Source organism: Triturus cristatus, chromosome 11 (assembly GCF_964204655.1).
Source record: "Triturus cristatus chromosome 11, aTriCri1.1, whole genome shotgun sequence".
In the NCBI taxonomy this organism is placed as follows: Eukaryota; Metazoa; Chordata; class Amphibia; order Caudata; family Salamandridae; genus Triturus; species Triturus cristatus.
This window is the reverse complement of record NC_140594.1, coordinates 28258587-28277604: the sequence shown is the minus strand read 5'-3', so window position 1 is coordinate 28277604 and position 19018 is coordinate 28258587. Positions and strand designations below refer to the sequence as shown.

The 19018-nt window shown below is 54.6% G+C and overlaps 1 protein-coding gene across 2 annotated transcripts in view; it reads right to left on the bottom strand.

Annotated features, from left to right (window-relative positions):
• PIWIL1 (piwi like RNA-mediated gene silencing 1) overlaps nt 1-19018 on the bottom strand; it is a 1168338-nt gene that overhangs the window by 259520 nt on the left and 889800 nt on the right. The window lies entirely within an intron of this gene.

Below are 19018 nucleotides of genomic sequence, written 5' to 3'. Positions count from 1 at the left end.
GACGTCAAACACCTTGACGGTGAAGACTGAGCGGTGTGTCGACGTCGGGCAATTAAAGGGTACCCCAACGGAGAACTACTCCGACTGTCGCCGGCGGCAGAGGATTTGACGCTGAACTTGACGTACCTCTGTGCTTGGAAGTCTTCGAAGACGACCAATGTTTTCTCGACAGTGATTTCGCCGTTAAAGGGATTGTCATCAACATTTTCTTTGCTGGAGGCATTTTTGACGTCGAGCTGGACGCCACTGAAGAACAGACCGGAATTTTGCTTCTGGAAGACAATCTGGGCCTCTTCTTCTATCTCACAGGAGACGTGCCCCTAGAGGTAGAAGTTTTTCTTTTTTCAGAGAGACCATAAAGACAAATCCTTTCTGTCCTTTGCGTTTTGATAAAGTTTGGCAGCGTTGGCAAGTCTCAGGAACATGAGAATCCGTAAGGCAGAGAATACAAACAGAGTGAGAATCTGTTTTGGCCTTTTTGCAACAGGAAGGGCAAGGCTCAAACAGAAAAGGCATCCCTGAGAGGAAAAAGTGCCAAACTGCCAGATAAAAGGTAATATATTACTACAACAGATGTTAAATGTGGAAGTAAATGAATTTTAGTGGAAAAAGTAGATATTTTCCGACAAAAAATCTGTAGTGCTTATTAACCAGGGTCCTGAGTCGGAAAGAACAACTGACCTAACTGTCACCCCTGAGGCATGATGGGATGCTAGGGGTCATGGCAAACTTAAAAGACAAGGTGCCAGTTTCTACATTTGCTCTCAGTTTCTATGCTGTTGAAGTTGTAATGCAGCTTATGGGCTAACAATGCCTGCCTTTTTCTTTGCAGGACTACTTTTCAGCCGTTCATTAAAAGCAGTTAAAGTGTCTTTTGGTCTTCCTGTTTTGTTTGTGTATGTGCAAAGACAAGGTCTCACAGCATTGCTTAGGTTATCATATGTTTTTTTTTCCCTGAGAGGCTGCATTGATTGTTTAAAAAAAAAAAAAAAGATATATATATATATATACATATATATACACACACACACACACATATATATATACACACACCAGTAGGTTGTTATAGTTAGGACCTAGTTACCATAGGAAAACGGCAACATTCTATTCCCAATAACTTTGGCGCCGATTGACGAATCTTCGCAAAATTTTCAAAACTAATTCTTTGTTGAGATCAGCTTCTATGTTGAAAGTGTGTGTGTGTGTATATATTCATTCAAGGAAGTTCCAGGACATCAAATAAACCAGGACTTACCATTCACACACAACCATCTTTTTCCAGGAACACCAGCACGCGTTATGGGAATAAATGGGCCCCCGTTGGGGTTACTTACCCGGCTATGTTGCCTGCTGGGAGCTGTAGTTCACAATCCAGGACTGCAGCTAAACTCGAAATAAAGAACTAGGTCCAGCTGGATTACCATCAATGAGAGTACCGCATGATATTCAAATGATGGTTAGAGTAGGTTATCATTGTGAACGGCATCTGAGGAAGGCACACCCCGCCGAAACCAGTCATGCCATATCTGACAATAAAGTGGACTTCACGAATTTCCGCGCTGTGTCCTCCGATTACTTTTTAATGAAGTGGTCTTAGTGTGCTATAAATATATTGAATATGCTACTTACCAGTATGCATCTGTTCTTGGCATGTAGGGCTGCTGACATTCATATCTGTGCATAGATCGCCGCCTAGTGTTGGGTCTGGATGTTTGCACGTTGTTGTCCTGGAAGAGTCTTCGAAGTATCCTGAGATAGGTGACTCCTCCCCTGGACCACAGTGCGCATGGGCATCCTCTCCATCCTCAGATTGTTTTTCGCCATTGTGACAGTGATGGAGTAGATGCAGAAAGTGATGACCATGCTATACAGTAATTCTGAGAGCTGCAGCTGCTACAGGCGCCGGGGAGGAGGGTGGGCGATATGAATGTCACCAGCCCTACATGCCAAGAACAGATGCATACTGGTAAGTAGCATATTCAGTTCGAGGCATGTGGGCTGCTGAATTCATATCTGTGCATAGAATACATAGCAGTACCTCCTATTAGCGGCGGCCACCAGTGCCAGCTGCAGCGGTCTGAAAAAGAGTTTTGAGAACAGCCTGTCCTACAGCTGCCTGCTGTTTTGAGTGTACATCTACACAGTAGTGTTTGGTAAATGTATGTATAGTGGACCATGTGGCTGCTCTACATATTTCCTGTAAAGGAATGTTTCCCAGGAAAGCCATGGACGCCCCTAACTTACGTGTTGAGTGGGCTCGTGGGGGAATCGTTAATGTGCGTTTAGCCTTTTGATAGCAAATTTGAATACATTTAACGATCCATCTGGCTATACCTGCTTTGGAGATGGCGTTGCCTTTGTGTTGTGGAGAAAAGGCAACGAAAAGTTGTTTTGTCTTCCTAAAGTCTTTAGTTCTGTCTATATAGTAGATGAGGGCTCTTTTGACATCTAGTGTATGGAGCATTCTTTCAGCGACATTTTGTGGGTTCTGAAAGAAGACAGGCAGTTTAATAGTTTGATTCATGTGGAACTGCGATATTACTTTAGGCATGAATTTGGGGTTGGTACGTAGTACGACCCTGTTTGCGTGAACCTGTATGAATGGCTCTTGAATGGTTAGTGCCTGGAGTTCACTAACTCTTCTTAACGAAGTGATTGCCACTAGGAAAGCTACTTTCCAGGTGAGGAATTGAATCTCACATGAGTGGAGAGGTTCGAAGGGTGGACCCATCAGTCGGGTGAGGACCAAGTTGAGGTTCCACACCGGTGCTGGTGGGTGTCTTGGGGGAATTACTCGTTTGAGTCCCTCCAAGAAAGCTTTGATGGCAGGCACTCTGAATAAAGAGAGGTGCTGCCTGTTCTGGAGATAGGCTGCTATTGCGGTCAAATGGATACGTATTGAGGTGTATGCCAGATTGCATCGGTATAGGTGTAAGAGGTAACAGATTATATTTTGAATGGATGCGTCTAGCGGGTTAATGTCATTGTTGTTGCAATAAATGACAACCTCTTCCATTTAGCTGCATAGCAAGCTCTGGTAGTGGGTCTCCTGGCCTCCTTAATGATCTCCATACAGTCAGGTGGCAGGTTTAGGTAGCCAAACTCTAAGACCTCAGGAGCCAGATTGCCAGGTTCAGCTGTTGCGGATCTGGGTGCTGAATTTCGCCATGGTTCTGCGTTAAGAGTGCAGGTTTGATCCGCAGCCTTTGATGCGGCACCACGGAAAGTTCTAGAAGGGTGGTGTACCATGGCTGGCGCGCCCATGTGGGAGCAACTAGGATGAGTGTTAGTGAGTGTTGTCGCAGTTTGCGTGCCACCAGCGGTATTAATGGCGCTGGGGGAAAAGCGTACGCAAATATGCCGGACCAGTTCATCCATATCGCATTGCCCTGCGACTGTGGATGTGGGAACCTGGCGGCAAAGCTTTGGCATTTTGCGTTTTCGTTTATGGCGAATAGGTCTATCTCTGGATGACCCCACTGTTGGAAGTACGGTTGGAGTACTGACGGGTGTAGCTCCCACTCGTACATCTGGTGGCTGTGTCTGCTGAGCAGATCCGCCATCTGGTTGTCCTTGCCGGGGAGGTGTTCCGCCATGAGGAATATGTTCCTCTGAATGGCCCACTTCCACATGCTCTGAGCCAGATGAGACAACTGTGGAGAGTGTGTTCCTCCCTGCTTCTGTATGTAGTACATGGCAGTCATGTTGTCCGTCCGGATCAACACGACTTTGTTGCACAAGTGTACTTTGAATGCCTTCATTGCCAGGAAGATTGCCATCAGTTCCAGAAGGTTGATGTGCATCTTCTTTTGTTGTATTCTCCATAGTCCCTGCACTGTGTAATTGAGTACATGAGCTCCCCATCCCTGGAGAGACGCGTCTGCCGTCAGTATTATTTGTGGAACAGGCTCTTGGAACGGTCGGCCCTTGCAAAGGTTTTGTGGATTCCACCAATGCAGAGAGTTGCATGCCCGACCGCTCACCAACACTAGGTCTTTTAGTTGCCCGTGAGCCTGATTCCATTGACGTGCCAAGCACTCCTGAAGCGGGCGCATATGTAGTCTCGCGTGTGGGACTATGAAAATGCAGGAGGCCATCATACCTATCAACTGCATGAACACTCGCGCAGGAAGGGAGTGTTGAGGTTTGAACTTTGAGATCAGCATTTGCATGCTGTTGATCCTCACTAAATTTGGCTGAGCTGTGGCTGCCAGAGTGTCTATGGTCGCACCCAGGTACTGTTGTACGTGTGCGGGTTGGAGATGTGATTTTGGGTAATTTAGTGAGAATCCCAGACTGTGAAGAAGGTGAATGGTGAGGGACATGTGGCTGGCACATTGCTGGGCTGACTTTGCCTGAACAAGCCAGTCGTCCAGGTAAGGGTAGACGTGAATGTGTTGTCTCCGTAGGTGTGCAGCCACTGTAGCTAGGCACTTGGTGAAAACTCTGGGTGCTGTTGTCACACCCAAGGGGAGGACTTTGAATTGGTAGTGCTGCCCCTGAATAGTGAACCTTAGATATTTCCTGTGTGACGGGTGTATGGGTATGTGGAAGTACGCATCTTTGAGGTCTAGTGTGGCTAGGAAGTCTCCCTGGCTGAGCAGCAGGAGAACCTGCTGTAGGGTGAGCATATGGAAATGCTCTGAGAGAATGTAGTGGTTGAGGGGTCTCAGGTCTAGTATAGGTCTGAGCGACCCGTCCTTTTTTGGGATTAGGAAGTACACAGAGTACACCCCTGTCCCCTGCTGGTTGAAGGGCACGACCTCTATTGCACCTTTTTGCAGCATACTTAGCACTTCCTGCTGCAATAATGCTAAGTGCTCTGCGGACATAGGACGGTGCTTTGGCGGTATTGTGGGTGGAGTGGAGGTTAATTCGAGACAGTAACCGTGCTGGATAATATCCCTGACCCACCTGTCCGTGGTGATGGTATTCCACGTGGACAGGAACCGCTGGAGTCTCCCCCCCGACAGGTGTTATGTGGTCGGGGGGGGAAGGGAGAGGGCGTCACTGTTTGTTCTTGGGTGAGGACCTGGTGTTGCCGTAACCGCGTCCTCTGCCCTTGGTGCTGGAGCCACGATATCCACCTCTGTTGGTTTTATTGTAGGTACTCTGTGTGCCCCCTTTATTGTATGTCTGCTGTGACCCCTGTCCTCTAGCCGCTCCCCTATTCCCGGGGCGACGAAAGGAGCCACTACGAAATGTCTGCGTTTGCAGAGCCCCCATTGACTTTGCAGTGTCAGTGTCCTTTTTGATCTTTTCTAAGGTGGTGTCAACTTCTGGTCCGAATAAGTAGTCGGGGTTGACAGGCTGATTTAGGATGTTGTTTTGAATCTCAGGTTTGAATCCGGAGATTCTTAACCAAGCGTGTCGGCGTAACATAACGCTGGTGTTTATCGCCCTCGCAGCTGTGTTGGCAGCCTCTAGTGCGCACTTAATGGATGCGTTTGTAAGAAGTTGTCCCTCTCTGATGAGGAGCTCCGCTGCCTCTTTGTACTCGTCTGGTAGATGTTGGAGTAGGGACTCTAGCGTGTCATAGTGTGAACGATCGTAGCGAGCCAGGAGGGCCTGTGTATTGGCAATGCGCCAGATGTTTGCTGCTTGAGCTACAATCCTCTTGCCTGAGGTCTCCAGCACCTTGGACTCTTTGTCTGGGGGAGGAGCATCACCAGTTGTTTGCGAGTGCGCTCGTTTGCGAGCGTTAGCAACAACCATGGAGTCCAGAGGTAACTGACCTCTAATGTACATAGGGTCCCCGGGCGCAGGTTTGTATTTTTTTTCCAATCCTGGGGTTTATCACCCGTGCCCTGGTTGTTTCCTTGAAAATGTCCTTTGCTGGCTTGAGAACACCTTTCAACATGGGCGGTCTTGACAGTCCTCTCAGAGGAGGCGAAAGTGTCCACCAAGAAGTCGTCCTCAACTGTGTCAGAGTGGAGTTGCACTCCATGATTGGCTGCAGCACGTTCTATGAGGGCATTGAAGGCAGCAGTGTCCTCTGTGGGAGATGTTTTCGCGCCGTAAAGCTGCGTGCCCTGGGTATCTGTTGTGGCACCCGGGTCTGCAGGGTCATCCCAAGCTTGACCTGGGTCCTGCTGCTCCTCGTGGATCTATATCCCTAGGGTAGGTGGTATCATCAGCCATGTAATCCTCCATTGCGTCCGTGTCGGAGGGCATCGGAGAAAAGGACTGGGGATGCAGGCGTTCGTATAGAACCGGTTCCGATTCCGCTGGCAGTTTCTGCTTTAGAGGGATTCTGTAAGAGTCCAAGGCCTGCTCTGGTGTGACCTTCCGTTTTCGGAGCATGAGTCTGCCGGTGTCGGCGTCGATGAATTGGGACGGTGAAGGCCCAGTAGGAGAGTGTCCAGTAGATGGGGACCTTGTCTGGCTGACACGTGTTCGGATCTCGAACATCTTTGGCGCCGTGGACGGCGGCAAACCAAAAGTGATGTTGGTTGGTGCCGAAGGTGCCCTTGGAGCCTTTTTCGGGTCGGGGCCCGACGTGGACTGGAGGGCTGCCTGTTCTCTGATGCGTTGCAATGACGCCGCAACTTGTCGCACCGAGAACGCAGAGGGTTCTTTGGTGCCGAGTGGTTCTGCAGAGGTAGGCGTGGACTGCTTCGGAGCCACAGGGTCATCGAGTCGAGGAGAGGTAGTAGCAGTCGACGGAGTCGATGACTTGACCCTAGTCGCTGCCTTCGAAGTAGACTCCGATGGAGCGGCCATTTTAACCTTGGTGGTCGGGGCCGATTGCTTCGGTGCCGGGGGCCGAGGCGCTTTTGTGGTACCGATGGCCTTCCTTTTCGGGTCGGTACCGACATCCGCTGCAGCGAGTTCGGCGCCGAAATCCCTTTTAGTGCGTTCGGAGCCGATGGTCTTGGCTGGCGTCGAAGGAGTGGAGGTCTTCGAGCCGACCACTGTTAGTTTCACTTTCGGTTTCTGTGGAACCGGTGCGACGATTGGTTTCGGTTTCGTTGAAGGGAAACCAGTCTTTTTGGGTAATAATGGCTCTTGTTGAATGTTCGAGGCCGGGCCCGAAGGCGGGGCCGAAGAACTGCAGGATTGATCTCGGGTAAGGCCCGGAGGCGATCCCTTGACCGGAGCCGTAGAATGACGCACTTTGATAGCCTCCGTTTCGACGGGTAGGCCCTGCTCTTCACCAGAGCCATCTTCTTCGGCCCCAAAGGCCTCTTCGTAGTCTCCTACCTCATCGTCGGCTTCTTCCCTGTGAAAAAGCGCTTCATCGGCGTCTTCAGATCGGGAATCGTGTTCGGAAGCGGGGCTGGAGTTCATGTCTTCCACGCTTTCAACATCCTCGTCCTCGGTGCTGAAGATGTTGGTCGGGGCCGGTGCCGATTGCTGCGCTTCTAATCTCGCTGTCCGTCGATTCCGGAGAGTCTTCTTGGATCGGAATCGGGCACAGGCCATACATTTTGATTCGTCGTGATCCGGCGAGAGGCATTTGTTGCACACCGGGTGGACGTCGATATGTGGATATTTGGCGTGGCAAACAGGACACCGTTTGAATGGGGTCCTCGATTCCATCGTCGATGTAAGGTCGATGGTCGGATTAAACGGATCAGAAAAAACCTGAATAAGTTTGCTAAACTAAGCAAGAAAGCTGTCGATACCGAGCGGGAACAGTACCGACGAAAACTAAAGGCCTTTTGGCCTTAAACTAAATTTTCCTAACTTGAGCTAAGATAAGCACATCCGAACCCAATGGCGGAAAAAAACAATCTGAGGATGGAGAGGATGCCCATGCGCACTGTGGTCCAGGGGAGGAGTCACCTATCTCAGGATACTTCGAAGACTCTTCCAGGACAACAACGTGCAAACATCCGGACCCAACACTAGGCGGCGATCTATGCACAGATATGAATTCAGCAGCCCACATGCCTCGAACATATATATATATATACACACACACACACACACACACACACGAGTTACTTACCTTCGGTAACGATTTATCTGGTAGAGACGATTCTATCCGCAGATTCCTTCACGCGTGAGACTGGATCTGGAAAACCTTTTGGCCAGCATCCCTGCGCGCCAGAGGGACGGTATCACGCGACTCCGCCCAGGCGTCGTCCGCGCAGTAACATAAGTCCCACCCCGGCGCGCCTACGTCAGTTTTCTTCGGAGAACTTTTCCGTGCCACAACGCGGAGTCAGCAGACAAAACTGTGAGAGTATAGGAATAGTGTGTGAAAGAGCACAAAAAGGAATGGTGAGGAACACCACCATAAAGAGCAGCACCCGGCACTGCAGTACCCAAATGCAGGGAAAGAATAAAGAACAGGGCAGCAACCCTGCCAGTACAGAGACAGCCAACCTCCCCCGCCCCCCACCGGCAACGGAGACAAGGGACATATGTAAAAATGTCACGATAACATGCAACAGGGCTACAACCCAACCAAAGACAAGGAAGTGGAGCCAAAAGACCCCAACCTCAAGGGTCGCAAAGCCAGGAGTACCAACAAACCTATCCTCCCAAGTGACAAACGGGGAGGAAAAAGGGGGGACAGCCCGACAGAAAGAGGGAAAGAATGTACTCATAGAAGACACAGCCACCCACAGGGAAGCGAGTGCAAAAGACCAAATCACAAGCCCTAGCAGAACGGGGAGGAAGGGTAGGCCGTGAAGGAATCTGCAGCTAGAATAGACTCTCCCAGATACATCGTTACAGAAGGTAAGTAACTCGTACATCTGATAGAGAATACTAGCCGCAGACCCTCCTTTCCCTTGGGCATGGATAGGGTATCTTATCCATGCCCAAGGGAAAGTGGCAGGACAGAGGACCGCCCGGGGACAGAGTCCAAAACAGGACAAGGAGCCCCGTCCCCCAGGCAAGGGGAAACAAAGTGAAGGAGATAGCCGGTCCTCACTCAGCAGAGTAAACAAGGCAAGGCGCAAAGAGGCCAAACAGCCCACACCCACGTGAGGCAACAAAACCTCCGCCCAAGGCCAAGGAAAGGAGCACAGAATGAGAAGAGCAACCTAGAGACTACAAGGAGAGAGGAAGAGCAAAGGCAATCCCAGACAGGATGGCGCCGGCGGCAAGAAGCAGGCGGCCGCCGAAAAGGGCAACTCAAGGTCACCCAGGAAGAATCGTCCAACACCCCGCAGGGACAACTGCACCCGCAAGAGGGTCCAGAAGTCAGGCCCCCCCCCCCCCCCAAGGGAGAAGAGGTAAGCTGAGAGCAAGGCCCACTGGAAGCAGCGAAGAAGGCAGGATGACAGTCCCACTAAAGCCCTAAAAAGGCACAACGGTGCAGAAAGAACAAGAGGGCGGCACTGGCAAGCGCCTCCAGACGCCAGGGAGGCTACAGAACGAACAATCAAGCAAAAAGGTGAAGAAGAAGGTTGCAGCCGTAACTTACCATAACACCACGAAGAGCAGAAGCCCACAGACAACCACAACTCCCCAGCACATACCAGGGCCATATAACAGCTAACCATGCCCCACATGGGGCATGTCATATCCCAAGACATGGGAACCTCTTAGGAAGAAACTTCTGCAGCAGAGGACAACAAAAAAAGACCTGCGGCAAAAATCCCCGCAGGAGGCCTATAAAGCAGCCAGAGGAGAAACGCAGAAGGCCCAATCTCAGGCCCAGCACGGTGTAAAAAACACAGTCAAAAAGAGCTGGCCAGCAGCAAACAGAACCACAACTTCAGCCAGACAACCGGGGCAACCCGCCCCAATGAAAGAACAGCTCCAAGAACCAGAGCAACACGCAGGTCACTGTGGAGAAGGAGGAGGAGGACGAAGCCCGCCAAGAAGCTCTGGATGGCTGAGTCCGCAGGGGCATGGAACAAAAGAGCACCATCGAAGGGAAGGTCCACTAGCCGTTCTCGAACATTCTCCGGGAACACACTATCCCGAAGCCAGGCATGGCGACGAAAGGTAACCGAAGAAGCCATGACACGACCCAACACCTCTCTGATGTCCAGAGCAAAGTGAAGGATGAACGCCCCCAGCTCCCGACCATCCAAGACGTGATGTCTAAAATCCACACAAGCACCCTCCTGAGAAGCGGCAGACATAAGGGACTCCGCCGAGTCCCACAAGCAAGAAGTGGCCATAGCCAAAACACACAGTGTGTTAAGGGCCTGCAGAGCCACACTGGTGGAGGAAACCTATTGCGCCTCCAAGAGTCCAGCCAGCGGGCCTCCCGTGAAGGGGGAGACAACAGCAGCGGCAAAGCAGGAAAGGCAGACTGCAAAAAGGGGCCTCTGGTCGAAGGGTGAAGAGAAAGGCACACCGGATCACGCGGGGTGCCGGTGCAGAAGGTGCTGGGACAGCGGGTCCCCCGTGGTGGGACAGCCCCAAGTCCCCAAGAGAGAAGAGTGGAGTGAACCCTCGAAGCGAAGCAACAGCTCCCTACCACCAGAGCCCTGATGGAGAACCTCCAGAAGATGATCTGCGGGAAATTGGGTAGCTGGATCACCTATGCGCATAATTCCCACAGACTTGGAAACAGCGCAGGCGAAAGCCGCACCCGCCTCAGTAGGGCCCCGTGGAGGGGAAAGCAGCTCCTCGTTAGGTAACGGCTGCAAGCTAAGGCGGCCATCCACCCAAGCCAACCGGATGAAGGAATGACCAAGGCCGAATGGAAGGAAGAGGTACTGAAGAGTGGGGGACTTGCGGCTACTCCGGCGAAGACCGCGGTCGTGGAGACGGCGAGGAGCTGCCTTCAGACAACGTCGGGGAAAACCACAACACGGCGGCCAGTCTCTGGCGAGGATGAATACAGCAAATGCCGAATGTCTGGAGAAGAGGCGTCCGAAGAAGAGTCTAGGACCCGACGTTGGCCCGGCGCCGAAGAGTACGCAACCTGAGGCAGGGCACCGTCGCCGGTGGAGACGCCGGGGTGACCACCGACACGGCGCAGGAGACCGGAGCTGGACCGGAGCCGGGGTGGTTAAGGGACCTCCGACGAGTCAGCCGCCTGCGCGGAGTGGTGAGAAGGGCCCGGGGAGGGACGAGGAGACCCCCGTCAGCTGAGACTTGTGACTGGGCGAGAGGGGCCCTCCGCCGACCCCTGTGGTGCCGCCAGGGCCAGTAGCTGCCGGCGCCATAGCAGCGTCACCTCGGCCTCGGACAAGATCGCCGCCTGATCCAAGGACTTAGAGGGGCTAAGGGTGCGACCCAAGCCCCGGCGACCTCCAGCAACACCACAGGGACTCCTGAGGGAGTTTGCGGCGAAGCAGAGGCACCGTGGTCTGAAGGAGGGACCCCCGAAGGGCCGCACCCCAACAGCGCCACATCCTCCGAGCCTGGATCCAAACCAGTCGGCGTCAGAGCCGCTGGCGATGCCGCGGAGGGCCCCGCACACTGCAAGGGTTTCGCCGACGTCTCAGGAGGAGAAGCCAGCGAGGCCTGCAAAGCCGCCGCATATGTCTCCATCTGGGCTCTGGTCGCCCCCACGCCGGGGAACGGAGGATAAGGGGGACGGCACGTGGGGCCGCACCACCCGCCGAGAGCCCACGCCCCCGACAGGCCGGAACCCGACCCTCAGGGACAAACTGCGACACTTACCAAGAGGTGAGCGGCGCACTTGCGACCTGGTAGAAGATCGAAGTCGGCGAGGGAAGCCGCGGGTCCGAGAACCCTCCTCAGGGGCCGGGCGAGACGACAACGCCGACCTGGACACACGAGCCGACAGAAGTTTCATCCGGCGGTCACGCCGGGACTTTGTGAGGCGTGCCAGCAGATAAAGCCAATCAGTGGAGTCGTGGTGCTTCCCCCAACACCACATACAGATGGGGTGAGGATCCGTCGCCGACATTATGCGGTCACACGACGAACAAGTTTTAAAGCCCGAAGGCATTCGCACACTGTTCCCACATACGCAGCAACAGCAGAAGGGAAAGGCCTAAACAGGCCCAGAGCACAAACCGGATCCACGTTACACACGGAAAAGGAAAAAACTAACGTAGGCGCGCCGGGGTGGGACTTATGTGACCTTGCTGACGTCACGTGCGAGGACGCCTGGGTGGAGTCACGTGATGCCATCCCCCGGCGCACAGGGATGCTGGGCAAAAGGTTTTCCGGATCCAGTCTCATGCCTGGGGATAATTCTACGTGAAGAAAACTGCGGCTAGTAGCCTCTATCAGATCTATATATATATACACACATTTTAATAATTTTTTTTATTTTTTCCGGGGTCCCTGCGCATGGGCGAAAATTTTCAATAGCTTATGACTTTGAAGAGGATCCGCTGGAAGAGAATGAGAATGGCGATGAAGAAGAGGAGCGTTAACATTGGTAGAGGTGGTACGACTGGTGCTGGTCCAAGGTCCAGCTGAGGATCCAAGGGGCCTGACTGGAGCCAGGGACAGAACCAGCGGCAGAAAACCACTGGGGGTGCCTCCAAGACCCACAGGAACCGAAGAAGTGCCAGTATGTACAGGCCACCAACATGGGAGGTGCATGGACCCATAGAACTCACGTAGTTGGGGAGGGTCTTTCAGACTTCCGGAAATTCGGAGCTGAGAAGCCGACCCAGGCTCAACTGCAGAGCCAGGCTTCGAAAGGCTTTACTCTCTTGTCTTTACAAATAACTACCATGGACAGGGCAAAGTCAAAAAACCTGTTGAAGTCTGTCTTTTCTTTTTCTGTGGGACTTACCGGGGAAGACTAGGATCTTAGGGTCTGCGACCGATCCAAAGACCTTCATCTAGACCGGGAGAGACATTTTTTTGCTGAAGGTCGAGCGGCTTCGAGCATGAGGGAGCACTCTCAAGGACTTGGGGTGCACGGCGCGACTGTCAACGCACGTCTTTGCGATGTGGTCGCACTCAAGGAACCAGAGGAAAACAAGGTGCAGGTCTCTCATAGACATCTGCTGGTGACAGGCCTTGCAGGGTTTGAAGCCAGTCTTCCTAGTTGGCATCATACAAGGAGGAGTATCTCAAAAAGACATTGACAAAGCCAAAAAGGGGAACTAAACAAAATGACAGGGGGTAGCTGCCCGGATCTGCAGAAAGAAAAGAACTGACGTCAGCACACTGGGGTGGCACATATATAGGCACTGTGCACATCTTTGCATTGCAGACGATACCAACACCACCAAGTGAACAAGTTACTAACCTTCGGTAACGATGTATCTGTAAGAAACATTAGTTAGTTAGATTCCTCACCTTAGAATATCCCCAGGCGTCAGACTGGATCCGGAAGATTTTTCGTCAGCAATACCCCTTGCGCGTCGCTAGGCGTCGTCTGCGGCTCCGCGTCCGTCGTCGGCGTCGTGCGCCGGGATGACGTCGTCGGAGTACTTAGACGCCGCCCTCGCGCGCTGACGTCAGTTCTTGTACATAGCCTTCCGCGCCAGGAACGCAGAGCCATGCAAAGACCGACACTGGTGCCAAAAATAAAATCTAGGGGCCTGAAAGGACAACCTTAACCCTAGATGTCAGTTCGCAGAACGGGGAGGATGGGAGGGTCGGTGAGGAATCTAACTAACTAATGTTTCTTACAGATACATCGTTACCGAAGGTTAGTAACTTGTTCATCTGAAAGAAACACGTTAGTTAGATTCCTCACCTTAGAATAGATACCCAAGCAATACCATCCCCGGTGGTGGGTCTGCGAACCAAGATCACACCAGAAAGTCCTGGAGGACAGAACGGCCAAAGAAGCCATCCCTCCGGACTTGGCTGTCAAGGCAATAATGCCTGGCAAACGTGTGTAGAGAAGCCCACGTCGCCGCCTGACAGATGTCCTGCAAAGGGACTCCCCGTCCCAAGGCAGTAGTAGCCGCCGTGGCCCGAGTAGAATGGGCGCGCAGCCCAACAGGAGGGTCCTTTTTAGCCAAGGAATAGCAGATTTTTATACACAAAACGACCCACCGAGAGATGGTTCGTTTGTGCACAGCTTTCCCCTTCTTAGCGCCCACGTACCCAACAAAAAGCTGGTCGTCCACCCGGAACTGTTTTGTGCGGTCCAGATAAAAGGAGAGCGCACGTTTTGGGTCCAGACGGTGGAGCCTCTCTTCCTCTTTGGAAGGATGCGGAGGCGGAAAGAAGGTGGGCAAGGTGACAGACTGCCCAAGGTGAAAAGGAGTCACCACTTTAGGAAGAAAGGAGGGACGAGGCCGAAGGACAACCTTGTCCGGATGAACAGATAGGAAAGGAGGCTTTGAAGATAAAGCCTGGAGCTCACTCACCCGTCTAGCCGAGGTGATGGCTACCAGAAAAGCAGTCTTCAGAGTTAGAAGACGAAGAGGGCAATTGTGAAGAGGCTCGAAGGGAGCGCACATCAGGAAGGTCAATACCAGATTCAAGTCCCACTGAGGCATTACAAAAGGGACAGGAGGGAACGTGTGTGTAATGCCTTTGAGAAAGCGTGTAACCACAGGGGACTTGAAAAGAGAAGGCTGATCAGGAAGCCGCAAGAAGGCGGAGAGGGCAGCAAGATAACCCTTCAGGGTGCCCAGGGCAGAGCCCTGCCGGGCCAGAGAAAGAAGGAAGAGGAGAACCTCAGAAAGAGGGGCGGAAAGGGGATCCACAGCCTTTGCTGTGCACCATGCCACAAATTTGTTCCACCGGCAGGCGTATACCGACTTCGTGGAGGGACGCCTGGCTGCCAGAATGATATCACAGACTTCAGGAGGCAAGTCAAATGGCATCAACTGCCGCCGCTCAATCTCCACGCATGGAGGTGGAGGCTGGACAGGTTCGGGTGGAGGACCGTCCCCTGCTGCTGCGACAGAAGATCCTCCCGAAGGGGCAGACGTATCGGGGGATCGGTCAACAGACTGAGTAGCTCGGGATACCAGTATCTTCGTGCCCAATCCGGAGCCACCAAGATGACTTGGGCCCGGTCGCGCCTGATCTTCTTCAGCACTCTGGGCAGAAGTGGTATAGGCGGAAAGGCGTACAACAGACCGCAACTCCACTCGTGACGAAAAGCGTCGCCGAGCGAGTGCCGCCTTGGAAATTCCAACGCGCAGAACTGCTGACATTGCGCGTTCTCTTCGGTGGCGAATAGATCTAACCAAGGCTCTCCCCACTGCTGAAAGAGGCCTTGTACCACTTCGGAGTTCAGACGCCATTCGTGATCCATCATGCACCGGCGGCTGAGTTCGTCTGCTCTGGCGTTCAGAGAGCCCGCCAGATGTTGAACCACCAGGGTGACGCCCTGGTGTTCCAGCCATGTCCAGAGGCGCAGAGCCTCCTGACAAAGGGTCCACGACCCCACCCCGCCCTGTTTGTTGCAGTACCACATGGCGGTGGTGTTGTCCGTGAACACCTGCACGACACTTCCCCTGACAGAGGGAAGGAAGGCTTTCAGTGCAAGCCGGATCGCTCTCAACTCCAACAGGTTGATGTGGAGACGAGACTCCGCCGGAGACCAGAGGCCTCTGATCTCCGCCTCTCCCATATGGCCACCCCAACCCAAGAGGGACGCATCCGTCACTACGACATGCTCCGGTTGGGGAAGGGAGAGGCTCTTGCCCTTGACCCACTCGCGGTCCGTGAGCCACCACTGCAACTGCTGTGCAGTGCCCTCCGAGATCAAGACATGGTCGGACAGGTTGCCGTGATGCTGGGCCCACTGAAACTTCAGGTCCCACTGCAGAGCCCGCATGCGCCGCCTGGCGTGATGCACTAGTAGGATGCAGGAGGCCATCAGCCCCAGAAGCCGCAACACTAGCCTGACCGAAACCCGGGATAGAGGCCGAAAGATGGGAATCAGGGCCTGTATATCCCGGACCCGCTGTTCCGGTGGATGGACCCGGAACTGCGCCGAATCGAGAACCGCTCCGATGAAGAGGAGCTTCTGAGAGGGACTCAAGTGTGACTTCGGCACGTTGATGGAAAACCCCAGCAAATGCAGGAGATCCGCCGTAGTCTGGAGGTGGGAGACGACTGCCTGGGGCGAGCCCGCCTTCAACAACCAGTCGTCGAGATAGGGGAAGACTGGGACCCCTGATCTGCGCAGATGAGCTGCGACCACCGCCATCACTTTCGTGAACACCCGAGGGGCACTGGTGAGGCCGAAGGGGAGCACGGTAAACTGAAAGTGCTCTTGGCCCACCGTGAACCGCAGGTAACGCCGGTGGGCCGGCAGGACGGGGATATGGAAATATGCGTCCTGCAAGTCCAACGCTACCATCCAGTCTCCAGGGTCTAGGGCAGCTAAAACCTGAGCCAACGTTAGCATCTTGAACCTGTCCTTTCGGAGGAAGGCATTGACGTTCCGGAGGTCCAAGATAGGGCGCAGGCCCCCCTTGCCCTTCTTGGGAACCAGAAAGTAGTGGGAATAACAACCACGACCTACTTCTGGACTCGGAACGCGCTCGACGGCCCCCTTGGCCAAGAGAGCCGAAACTTCCTCGCGGAGAAGATCCAAATGATCCCCCGAGATACGGTGGTGCTGCGGTGGCATGGCTGGAGGGGTCGTCTCGAAGGGGAGGGAGTAGCCCCTTCGGACGATTTGCAGCACCCACCTGTCCGATGTTATGGACCGCCAGTGGAGCAGGTGATGGCGAACTCTGCCGCCCACTGGCGTGGTATGGGCCTGAAAGCTCGGACTAGGAAGGCTTTGAGGCGGATGCTGCCGGGGTGGATGTGGGCTGACCACGTCGGCCTCCATTCCCGCCACGGCGGAAGCCACGTCCGCGACCGCGCGCAGGTTGGTTCTGCGGCTGGTGGCTTTGCGGACGTGAGGAGGCGCCCCTTCCTTGGCCACGAAAGGGGCGAAAAGCGGAGGTGTGCGCCCGCGGAGCCGAGAGGCCCAAGGACTTGGCCGTAGCCCGGGAGTCCTTAAAGCGGTTCAGCGCACTGTCCGCCTTCTCACCAAACAGGCGAGTGCCATCAAAGGGCATGTCCATGAGGGTGTTCTGGACATCCCCGGAAAATGACGTGGACCGCATCCAGGCGTGGCGGCGGAGCGCCACCGTGGTGGAAATCGCCCGACCTAGCGAGTCCGTGGTGTCAAGCCCACATCTTATGGCGTGCCGTGCTGCATCCCTCCCATCGGCCAGAGCCTGGGAAAGACGCGTCCGGACCTCCTCCGGACACAGGGGCAGCACGTCCTCCACCGTATCCCACAGAGAATGGGAATAACGGTCCAAGAGACAGGCGGTATTTAAAGACCGCAGGCCCAAACTAAGGGACGAGAACAGTTTCTTGCCAAACTGCTCGAGTCTCTTGGAATCCCGGTCCGGCGGAGCGGTCGGGAAGGAGGATTGGGAAGTAGAGGCCAGGATAACCAGACTCTCGGGGGTGGGGTGTTGGGACAGGAAGCTGGGGTCGCCCGGAGCAGGGCGGTGGCGCCTGGCAACGTTCCTATCCACAGGAGGAACTGTGGAGGGCTTGGACCAGGTGCCCTGCAGAACGTCAGTGAGGGCCTCGTTAAACGGCAGCAGAGGCTCAGTGGAGCTTGCTGAGGTTTGAAGCACCTCAGTGAGGATGTTGGTCCTCACAGCCACGGCAGGCAACTCGAGCCCAAGGGCCTCAGCCGCCTTGCGCAGCACCACAGAAAATGCTGCACCCTCCTCCGAAGCCACGGTCGGAGGAGAAGTGAATCCAGCGTCTGGCGAGGTGTCCAGCCCGCTGGCCTCCCCCAGTTCATCTGCCCAGTCCTGAGAAAGCTGTGACTGAACAGCCAGAGGGTCCTCGAACCCCTCCCAGTCGCCCCCTTCTTCCGATTCCTGATAAACAGGAGGAATGATCGGAACCGGACTGTAGAGATGGTAGGTCTCTAGCGGCGTCGGATGCGGCGTCGGCGGACGCCGTGCCGGCGTCGGGTCCGGATGAGGGCTAAACTGGGGCGTCGGCGTCACAGGCGTCGGCGGCGCCGGTGACGGCGTCGGTGGTTCAGGCGTCGGCGCCGGTGGAGGAGTGACAAGGTCAACCGGCGTCGACTGGGGCCCAGGCATGGGCCCCGCGGGGACCTGCGGCGTCGAGACCGGAGTCGTCGACGGCGCCGGGGCCGGAGCCGCCGGCACGCGAGGTCGCCCAGTCGAGCCCGCGGGGCCCGAAGGCGCGCCAGCGGGCGTCGACGGCGGGGCCAGGCTCCTCATGGCCGAGAGGAAGGCACTGATCTCCGCCGGCGCCGCGTCAGCCCCAGGGACCGGAAGGTATGGGGGCGGACGCGGCACCTGCGGCTCCGCCGGAGCCGCGGGGGTGGAACCACTTGGACCCTCGGCCGAGTCGCGCGACCGGCGAGGGGAGTCCGAAGAGCGATGTCGCCTCTTGGACTTCTTTGAGTGTTTGGACTTACCCGACGACTTGGAGCCCGACGATCGATGGTGGCGTCGGCTAGGGCTCCGCGAGCGATCCTTGGACCTCCTCCTGGACCGGGATCGCGCACGACGCGGAGCCGAGTGGCGAAGCTCGAGAAGCTTGCGGGACCGCTCCCGCCTAGCCTTCGAAGTCAGGGCCTGACAGTCGTTGCACGACTCCGCGTCGTGGTCGAGGCCTAAGCAATAGAGGCACCGGCGGTGGTGATCGGTCACCGACATCAGTCGATGACAGTCTTCACAAGCCTTGAACCCAGGCATCCTACCGGCACCAGATGTCGACAGACAGGGATCAAAAATGATCAAAAAGATTTAGTCAAAAAAGACTAAAAGGGGTAGCTCTCCCGGATCTGCGCTTACTGGCGCGGAAAAAAGAAGAACTGACGTCAGCGCGCGAGGGCGGCGTCTAAGTACTCCGACGACGTCATCCCGGCGCACGACGCCGACGACGGACGCGGAGCCGCAGACGACGCCTAGCGACGCGCAAGGGGTATTGCTGACGAAAAATCTTCCGGATCCAGTCTGACGCCTGGGGATATTCTAAGGTGAGGAATCTAACTAACGTGTTTCTTTCAGATGGAGCCGAACGACCACCTACTGGCACGTGGGCACTGCTCATAAAAAAACTTCCAGTTCCAGTCGGACGCCTGGGGAGAATCATAAGGTAAGGAATCTGTGGCTAGAAGTCTATCAGATGCAGGATTTACCATTTCACCCTAAACTAAAAGCTTAAACAGATATTGAAAAAGGGTATCAGAGTA